Raw genomic sequence first — 10,168 nt, forward strand, 5'->3', positions numbered from 1 at the left:
AAAAAAAAAAAAAAAAAAAAAAAAAAAAAACAAAAAAAACCCCACAAAGACAAATGGATCTAGACACAATGAGAGGTAGACTATAGCCAATGTGGCATCCTCATGGCCCATGTGGTGTTTGCTGAAGGCAGGTCAAGCAGCCGTGTGAGAGTGTTGCACAAACACTCCTAGGAGATACACACAAGTATGTGTCTACCCCAGATAGGACACTGACAGACCAAAGAGAGGTCTCTGTGAGTCCAGCTTACCAAACCAATTCGGTTCACTAACAACTGGTGGCTGCATCTGAGGTGAGGGTCTGATGGCCCTCTCTCTCCCTCCTCCTGCGAGGACAGGCTGGTAAGACCAGTTTCATGAAGGTCTTGACAGGGTGAAAATAATAACAGCATATCATGTCAGAGAACAGAGTACTGTACTATGGGGCTCAGACCCCATGCCATGAAGTGCAAGCCACAAGTCTTTAGGTGTCTCCAGAACTTTCTTGGACACTAGGGGAGCCTGTTTTACCAATGCCAAGTATGACCTGGAAGTAAGGAGCAGTCATGACTTCCTGAGAGGATCCCCAGCAAGTGGGCTTGAGAGTCATTAGGTGGGTGTCCATCCCACATGCAGTGTGGAGAGCAGGAAGTAGCAAGCCCAGACAGGCTCACTACAGCAGCTGTGGCAGGAGCTTTCCTTTGACTTCTCCGGGGTCTTGCTTCTCCTCAGCACTTTGCTTCCATTATCACAAAAGACGCTTCCCCTCCCCAGGTTTGTCTTGTTCTCTGTCTGGAGAACACAAAGCAGTCAGAAGGCTGTCAGTTTCCACACGTGAGGACTGCGGCCTGGCTTCCCAATGCTGCAGAAACACTGCAGCCGGCCGTGTCCCCAGAGCCTCGATGTCCATCTCTGGGAAGTCAGAAGTACACCACTAGAGATTTGCTCCGATTCACCCCACTTTCAGACCAGGGCTTACACTTCTGTGCTTGTCATTTATATATCCAGACTTCCACAGGACAAGATTGAGCATCTTGTGGGCAAGAAACTATTTTCAAGATAAGATTAATTTAGAAAGGTTTTAAGAGGGACTTGGGAATTGATATTAAATATTCAACAAAGATATGTTGTTTAAATACGTTTTATTACAAAATAAGTGTTCATTATCTCTGTATATCCTGAGTAAACTGGCGACAAACGGACAGAGCACCACTCAAAGATGTAGTCCTTGAAAAGGGACCTGAACTTTTGACAACCCACCACTAGGTGGCTCTGTGCCACCGAAGGTTTCGGCCAAGAGCCTGGTCTCATGTGCAGCATCTTCTTTCTTTCTTCCTTCTTTCCTTCCTTCCTTCCTTCCTTCTTTCCTTCCTTCCTTCCTTCCTTCCTTCCTTCCTTCCTTCCTTCCTTCCTTNTTCCTTCCTTCCTTCCTTCCTTCCTTCCTTCCTTCCTTCCTTCCTTCCTTCCTTTCTCCCTCCCTTCCTTCTTTCCTGCTTCTTCCTCCTTCTTCCTGTCTGTCCTCTTTCTACAGCAACATTCACTTGTTCAAAGGAGGGGAAAGAGAAGACAACACCCTGTAGAGTCCTACTCACTAAAATCTTGTCCCTAAAGAAGCAAGTAACTGGCAGTAGAAAGACGACCCCTAAAAACCCATCACCATTGTGGAACCACAGAAACGCCACACATGATTCATGTATTTTTTTATAGAGTAAATAATTTATCTTTAAATGTTTTAGGGCTTGATGATGTACCTCACAAGTAGAGGATTTGCATAATCGTGTCTAATCCCTGTTCCACCCCCAGAACCATATAAAGAATATTTCTAACTTAGAAATTTTCAGTAGAATTTTGAAGAGAAGAAAAGTTTGCCTGGTGCTACCTTTGAAAATGTTCTACACTTAAAGCAAAAAGTTTAAAGTATTTTTTACATTATTTTCCTTTTTTGGTTGGAGACCAATGCCTCAAAGGAAGTGGTCTCCAAACTGACATGGCTGCAGTGGACAGACAGACAGACAAAGGAAGTGTTCCCCAAGCCCAGCCACACTAGACAGATGGACAGACAAACGAAGTGGTCTCCAAGCACAGCTTTTCTGAAAGACAATGACATGGCCACACTGGACAGATGGACAGACACAGTCATGATGGTATCCTGGACTGAGCTAGAACTCGGTTCGTGTGCAGCTCACTGTCAATCACCATCATGCCTAAAGCGCACCATGTTCTGAGCCACGATACCCAAGTGATTAAACACCTTGGAGTCAAAGGTGAAGAATCTTCCTAAGCCAGCAATAACCTCAGAGTCCCAGGGAATGGTGTGGGGAGCTTTTTTTCTGCTTTGAATACAGAGTTTTATCTGCAGCTCAGGCAGGCTCCAGGTCCTGGGGCTACAAGGAAGCTCAGGAGTAGGGGGTTTCCAAGAGGGAGGCTTGGCAGGCAAGCAGGTGGGGATACAGAAGCAGAACACAGACATAAGGTGGTCATAAAAACCTCCTGAAACAAAGATATGGTTGCAAGGTGGCCATAACAAGTCAATCACCACGAGGCAGTCAGAACAACAGATGGCTATAACTTTTTAAAACAAAGGCATAGTTGTTGTTTCTTGGACCAGGCAGTGCAGAACCATCTGTAGTTAGGGTCACAGGTGAGGCATAGCCCAGTCCTTGCAGACTTAATCATTAATAGGAATGAACCTGGTTTGTCTTTCCTCTAAGATGGCTTTCAAGCCCAAGATGGGGGAAGGCAGGTTTGTCAGTTTACATAGATTTCTTATCTCTCCAGTTAAACATGTTCCAGAGTTGTTGTTTGAATGCCACACCGTTATTATTAGCTAGGCAAGCCAGGATGGACTTAGTAAATCACATTGTCTTTCTGCATTCTGCCCCAGGCTTCCTTGGTAGTGTGGGATCCATATGCAGACAACAGTGTCACATGGAACCTATGGCTATGTCTGGAGCAGCCCTGAGTTCTCCTTGCCTTTTCATGCTGTCCTCAGTCAACAAACACTCCCCTCCTCCTTTTAAAGATTTGTTTTATTTATATGGATGGGGTGCGTGCGTGTATGCGTGGGGTGTGTCTGTCTGTCTGTCTGTCTGTGTCTGTGTATGCAGGTGGGCATCTTCCTTTATCACTCTCCATCTTATTTTTGAGACAAGATCTCTCTTATTGAACCTGGAGCTCACTTACCCATTAGACTGACCTGCCAGTGAGCGGGTTCCAGGATCTTCCTGTCTCCAAGCCAACTCTAGGGTCATATACATTGTCATGCTCAGGTTTTATATGGTGCTGAGGGTCCCGACTTGATATCTCATACAGACATGGCAGCTTGAGGCAACTTAAAACCCACCCCAAGTGATGTAGGACAACTATTTGTAGCTGCTGCCTCTAGTGACCATCTAGTGTGTCAATCCATTGTGGTTTGCTATCTGCTAGAATCTAAGCCAAAGAACCTGCAGGCTCCTGGCGTGCCTGGAGGTGGCATCAGTGTTAAAGGTGAGAAGCTAGAAACGTAATGAATACAGGATCCATATGTATAAGCGTAGATTAAGCACGGGCCTGTCTCAGTTCTATCACACAGGGGACAGAGTACATCCACAACTATTTACTTTTTAGAAATATTTGTCAAAGTTTTTACAGTGGGCAACCCCTCTGAGAAGCAACTATAAAAAGAGAGAAATGAAAGTGAAAATCCCCCGAAACATTAAGTATGGGTTCCTGTACCTCAGTAAAGCATTTGAAGAGCATGCAGGGTGTGTAATGTGAACAGTAGCATCTCTGTCCTCCACAAGGCCTATAGTCTCAAAACAAGAAGGTGTACTTAGGCTAACTGAACTCTAGCGTTTGTTATATGGTTTTCTTGCACAGAGGTGACATATGAAGCAATATCAGGAAATGGAGGAAGGCGAATGCCGGCATCTGGTGTGTGCTCTTTCCTTTTTATTCAGTCCAGGACCACAACTCATGAAATGACATCAGCCACGTTCAGAATCGTATTCCCATTTCAACCATGGTAATCTATAAAACCCTCACAGACATGCCCAGAGGTTGTGTCCATGGTGATTCTTAATGCCACCAACAGTGCTGAAGAGATAGCTCAGTGGTTAAAGCACTGCTAACACTGCCAGCTCTTCCCGAGAACCTTCATTCAATTCCCAGCAACCAACCACATAGCAGCTCATAACTATCTCGAAGTCTAATCCCAGGCGATCTGAGAGCACCAGGCACAAACACACACACACACACACACACACACACACACACACACACACACACCATGTACATACATAGACAAAACACCCATATACATTAAATAAAGCTTAAAATAAGACAATAAAATCTTTTTAAAAAGCCGGGTGTGGTGGTGCACGCCTTTAACCCCAGCACTCGGGAGGCAGAGGCAGGCAGATTTCTGAGTTCGAGGCCAGCCTGGTCTACAGAGTGAGTTCCAGGACAGCCAGGGCTAAACAGAGAAACCCTGTCTCAAAAAAAAAAATCTTTAAAAACTAAATCCCATCAAGTTGAAAATTCTGCTAAACCATTGCATAGACCCACACCCATTTCTATGCCTGCCTTACATTCTAGCCAGTCCTCTGAACCCAGGGGACACTGGTCTAGTATTTTGTGTCCTTCTCTTCCCCTTGAGCATGTCCCAAGATCATGGTCATCCTTTCAACCCTAAAACAACTCCTACTTAAATGGCTCTGGGGACTGCCAGGTGGCCAGTGCTGAGCACCACGGTGCATTTCCTACAACACATTCATCAGGCTGCCCTCTCAATTATCTGGAAGAAGTAGCTAAGTCCAAGAGACAACAGAAGAAGGGAAAGAAGTTGTACGACATTGCCTTTTTGCCTATTCAAGACTCAGGAGCCAAGGTGAAATGCAAGCACCTCACAAAGGGAGGAAAATTACAGTTTCCTTGAGAAAGAGGAAGAATTAAAGAACCTACTTTTTCTCCCCCCACCCCCACCCCCCCAGGTGGTTCTGAAAGACCAGGTATGAGAGACAAGGGCATAAAATTACTCCTTGTATTTTCTAGGAAGGATTTCTGGGATGCTAGAACCAGAAAATAACATTCTCACATTTCACAAACCATCTTAGGATGCTCAAGGAGTTGCTTGCACGTCTCATGAGAACATCAAGCGTAAGTATGTACTCAGGAGGGCAAGGCAAAACACACCTGGAATCCTCATACGCGGGAGGGGAGGCTGGCATGGGAAGCGTGAGGTTACATCGCGAGTCCAAACAGCTCCAGCAACAAGAAAACCTAGATCGTGGGTTGGGATGCGTAAGCAGCCACACATGCTTTTACTGACTTCCGGACACCTGTACGGAGCAAAAGCCAGGACCAGAGGTGCGGGTGCCACCGCACCACATTGTAGAAGCTTCAACCCACACTGAGCGAGCACATTAGCCAGCCTCCCTCCACCTAGTAAGGTCATTATGAAGATACGTATGAAAATGATCTCATGGAGCCCTCAGCACCAAGACTCAAGGGAAATAAAGCCCCAATGGAAGGAAGCTCTGGCTCTTCTGCACCTAGTGGGTCCTCTGAGCCCCTGTCACTTCTGCTGGAAGAGTTAAGATGGCTCCTCCACTCAGTAAGCCTATAAGGAGTGTGACTTCATCCCTGGGAAGGTTACACACGGGGGTGGTTGTTGCTTGACTTCATGACTCAGGCTGTTTCCTTTCTTTCACTTCTGGGTTGAAAATAGAAATTTAGGTCGACGTTTTACCTGAGGCATTAGCATTCTAACCTGTCCAACTGTCTGAACTAGGAACATCACCTCCGTCCATGTCTGGGCGCCTCGTCAGCCCTGCAGCTTTGGGAACAGGAGGCGGTGCTCTAGGGAGAGTCTGTCCATTGCCACTGATTAAAAATCAGTGTCGTTCGAGGCCAGCCTGGTCTACAAAGTGAGTTCCAGGACAGCCAAGCCTATACAGAAAAACCCTGTCTCGAAAAACCAAAAAAAAAAAAAAAAAAAAAAAAATCAGTGTCTTGGGTCTTTTATCTATAATCCCACCTGAAAGAAAAAAAATTTAAAAACAACCCCCCAAATCTCACGGTTCTTCAGTGGAATTCGTAGGTGAGCCCTGTGTGCGGGCAGCTGTGGTCATGCTTCTCACCTCTCATGACCACGGGACAGTGTCCAGGAAAGGTTGCCACAACAACACACTCGATGGGAACCATGTGCTGGTTGGGAAGGACCCAGGTGAGCTGTATGCCCAGAAGAGAGCATCTAATATAAAGAACGGTGCAGATACGCTAATGACCATCCAGCCCTAATTAGCAGTAAATGAACAACTAAGTCATCAGCCAAAGTCCTGAGTTACCGAGGGCTACCTCCAGAAAGGTGACTTACTGTTTGTTATTATGACTAAGTAGCATCCTTATCCACACCGACAGGCCTTCATTCTCCTGTTCTTCTGCCTGCTGCCGCAGCCCGGCTGCTGGCTTAGCAAACCCAGCCCATCAGGCAGTGGACATGTTAGCTCCTGCTAGGTGGCAACATGTTTGTTTTTCTCGATTATGTAACCTGGATTCCTTTACCAAGAAGAGATTTGGAAATGAGTTGTTAAATTGCATTGCCAGCGAGCGTATAGTCCAAGAAAATATACATGTATAAACGTCAGGAAACTTGGACCCTTCCTCTCACACTGCCACACACGCAGCCCCTCCACTAAGTGTCGAGCTGTAAATCAAGTGTGGTGAAGGAGGCGCTATCCAGTGTCCGGCTGCAGTTCACAGGAAGCACTAAAATGCCTACTAAGGACTTTTGAAGGGGTGGGATATTTGATCTGTTCAGTCTTAAATAGCAACTTATTCCACTAGGGCATCTAGGCATCACATTAAGTGTGCTTTAGACCCTAACACGGTGTTAAAATGTCTTGCAAAAAGTTCATATTGGTGTAGGTTCAAAGACTCCAGATTCTAGGCAAGTGCTTGTCATCTGGAGTGCTATTTAGAGAGTTTCACGTTGTTCTAAACTTCCCGAACAAACTGAAAAACCAGAGTCAGGACCAAGCTTGGAGTAGAGCACTCCATATTCCTGCTACCCGCAGACAGACAGACTACCCGATCCTTCTTGGCTGGCAGATCTACGTGGTGAACCATCTATGTGGTTTTCCAGTCCACCAGGGTCTGCCTCCAGACCAGGTATGACTGGAAAATGAGAAAGCTTTCCCTGGAGGAGAGGTAGATTTTGTGAAGATGACAGAACAGCTGATATGAACTGAGTTTAGGCATTTGGGCAAAGAAGGGGAAGGAGACAGTGGCTGACAGGATTCCTGGGCCAGCAGCATAACCCCACACTCAGGGAAACAGCAGAACACTTTCCAGTGTTGTGACAAATCCTCACTTGTGCAGCAAAGGCATAGGGGAAGGAGGACAGAGGGGAAGGAGGACAGAGGGGAGGGAAGGCAGAGGGGAGGGTCCCTGTATTTTCTTTAGCTGTTTACATCACATTTAAAGGCCTGAGATCAGAACCCTCTGGAAACTATGGAACAGGGAAGTTGTAATTCAGGAACTTGTGTGTGTGTGCGTGTGTGTGTGTGTGTGTGTGTGTGTGTGTGTGTGTGTGTGTGTGAGAGAGAGAGAGAGAGAGAGAGAGAGAGAGAGAGANGAGAGAGAGAGAGAGAGAGAGAGAGAGAGAGAGAGAGAGAGAGAGAGAGAGAAAGAGAACACAGAACTTCTTGTATGGAGTAGCTGTGAGTCTGCTTTGAATTTTAAGGGGAAATCTAATGCATACAATATTAGAACCTCGGTTATTCAGACGGTAGCCTTACTGTTGGGGATGCTATTAACCTCTCCCTTTCTGCTTGTCCTGTCACTCCAGGATAGGCAGGAGTCTTGACCGTGACATGGCAGTGGCAGGGAGGAGAGTTGAATTTTAACTTGCTGAATGGGAGATTAATTTTCTTGTCAGTTCAAAAGTTCTTAATGAAGGCTTGCTGCCAGAGCCAGAGCCAGAGCAGCACAGGCTGGGACCCAGTCACGCTGAGGCCTGTCCTGACCCTGCTGCCAGGAGCGGAAGGCTGAGCACATCTCCCCAGAGGGAACAGCAGACCTTGTCTACTCTGACTGTCCCAGCACCAGCTTACCTACCTCCACCTTGTGACCCTTCAGTCCCCTGCTTGGGATTCTCTCTCTCCCACTCTCTAACCCAAACCCAAACTTGCTTTTGGAATCAACCCAGGGTCCTCCAAAGCCTCGCTCTAAGAGACTCCAAACCCCTGTCCCTGTCATCAAGTTGCAGCAAATGCATGCAGTTTATGGCAGAGGCTCTGAGCTAGGTGAGCATCAAGATCTGTTTCCTCTGGGGACTTATGTTTTTTCAAAAAAGAAAAAAAAAAGCTTATGATCTCTCTGCCTGGATTCTGTTATTGTTTACAGGGCCCAGAGAGGTGGGACCCAGACACTGGCTTTTCAGAGCCCTTGGACCTGGTCCGAGTTTCCACTGCTAAATCTGCTGTCCAACTGGGCAAGTTTATTTATATCTATATATCTATACCTATACCTATATCTATATCTATTTGGTTTTGGTTTTTTGTGGGTTTTGTTTGCTTGTTTGTGTTGTTGTTGTTATTGTTGTTTGCAGAAGTCCCCTAGTATTACTATTTCAAAGCAACCCCCAAAATGGAAGTTATTTCTCCAACTAGCTGGAAGAACAGGAAAATCAGAGCCAGAAGAGTGTGTTAGAGTCCCTCTGTTTTGGGGAATATATGCAGAAAATAACATAGAAGGAACTCTCAGAACTATGCTGTAAATATACCAGAAAGTAACCCTTATTAACAAAGAAATCAACATGTTTTCTTCTTAGATCCCACTATGTTTTAAAATGCCTTTTAAAAACAATAGTGGACATGAGACACAGAACTTCCATGAGAGAGAAGTGATTCTTTTTAAAAATGTTTCGGCTTGTTTAAAAGCAGTTTACAATACATTGCATTGGGTGTCGTGTCACGATGACAAGTCTGATCAAAGTGTGTTTTTGTGGATCCCTTCCTTCAACCCCCTCTCCCACGTTAGAAAGAAACAGTACTTCCTGGTGAATCTACACTTCTCTGTCTAAAGGAAATTGAGGGCAGTCAACCTGCCAGTGTGAGCAGAGCTACTGGGAACACACAGAGGACTGACTCAGAAGCCCCTTCCAGTTCGTTAATTTCCACCTCTGTTCCCTCCCGGGGTACTTCAAAAGGAAGCTAGGCAGACCAAACTGAACTTACATCCTGTGTCTGACCCTCCTTCTCCTCCGCCCTTAAGGTGCCAGTCCCACCAGGAGGAGGATCATTACCACAGGAGGGAAAGCAAGAAAGGCTGTGAGCTTCAGTGCCAGGCTCTCCTTCCTACCTGCTTATAACTGCCAAGATTACAGGCAGCTATCACACTTAATATTAGCTAAAGTGATACTAGAGACTTTTTCTTGGTACGCTTCCAGTTCGCAACAGCCTACGTTTTACAGAGTTTGGGAAACAGTGTTATTCTGGCGACCGCAGTCATCGGCCGCAGAGGACATTGGTATTTCCAGTGCTTTCCCACCCTCTGCCAATGGGGAAATTCACATGGTTTTCCATAAACACACCAGTAACTACTAAGCGCCCTGGAAAATGACTGGGGCACTATTTCTCCCAAATACGATTTCCTCTGACATTCCCCAATAATAAGTGTTCCTTTGTCATTCCTTTTTAAAAAGAGACAAAGTCTGTGTTGGTCTACATGTGGGCCCTGACCGCCCAGGCTGAGACACTGTTCTATGTCAGCCCCCTCAGAGCGGGGCTCTCCACTGCGTGTGCTCCTGCTTCTCTTAATAAGGAGGGTGCTTTAAAGTTATGTCATTACTGAAAAGTTACTTTTAAGAGTCGTAAGTGGTAAATAATCAACTGACACATCTGAATGCTAATTTGTGGGAGCACAGCCATTAAGAGTTCTGGCGCCCAGACATTAGAGGACTCCAAGGGATTTTCCTGTGAGTCAGAGGGAGTCCTGGTCAAAATCAGAACTCCACCAGCAGCGTCATCCTTCTCTCCTTAGTAGGTCTGCTTGGAGCTCCCACAGCACATAGCTCCATGGCTGCTGACTGGGAAGTTTTTATATTTTGACAGTGTTCGACACTTACATTTTGGGGAAGGGAAGGTCTTACATGTGCAAGGGTCTTTATGCAAATAATTACCCTAGGCCATAAATTCTGTTACATTCC

The sequence above is a fragment of the Mus caroli genome, chromosome 1, assembly GCF_900094665.2.
Source record: "Mus caroli chromosome 1, CAROLI_EIJ_v1.1, whole genome shotgun sequence".
Taxonomy (NCBI): Eukaryota; Metazoa; Chordata; class Mammalia; order Rodentia; family Muridae; genus Mus; species Mus caroli.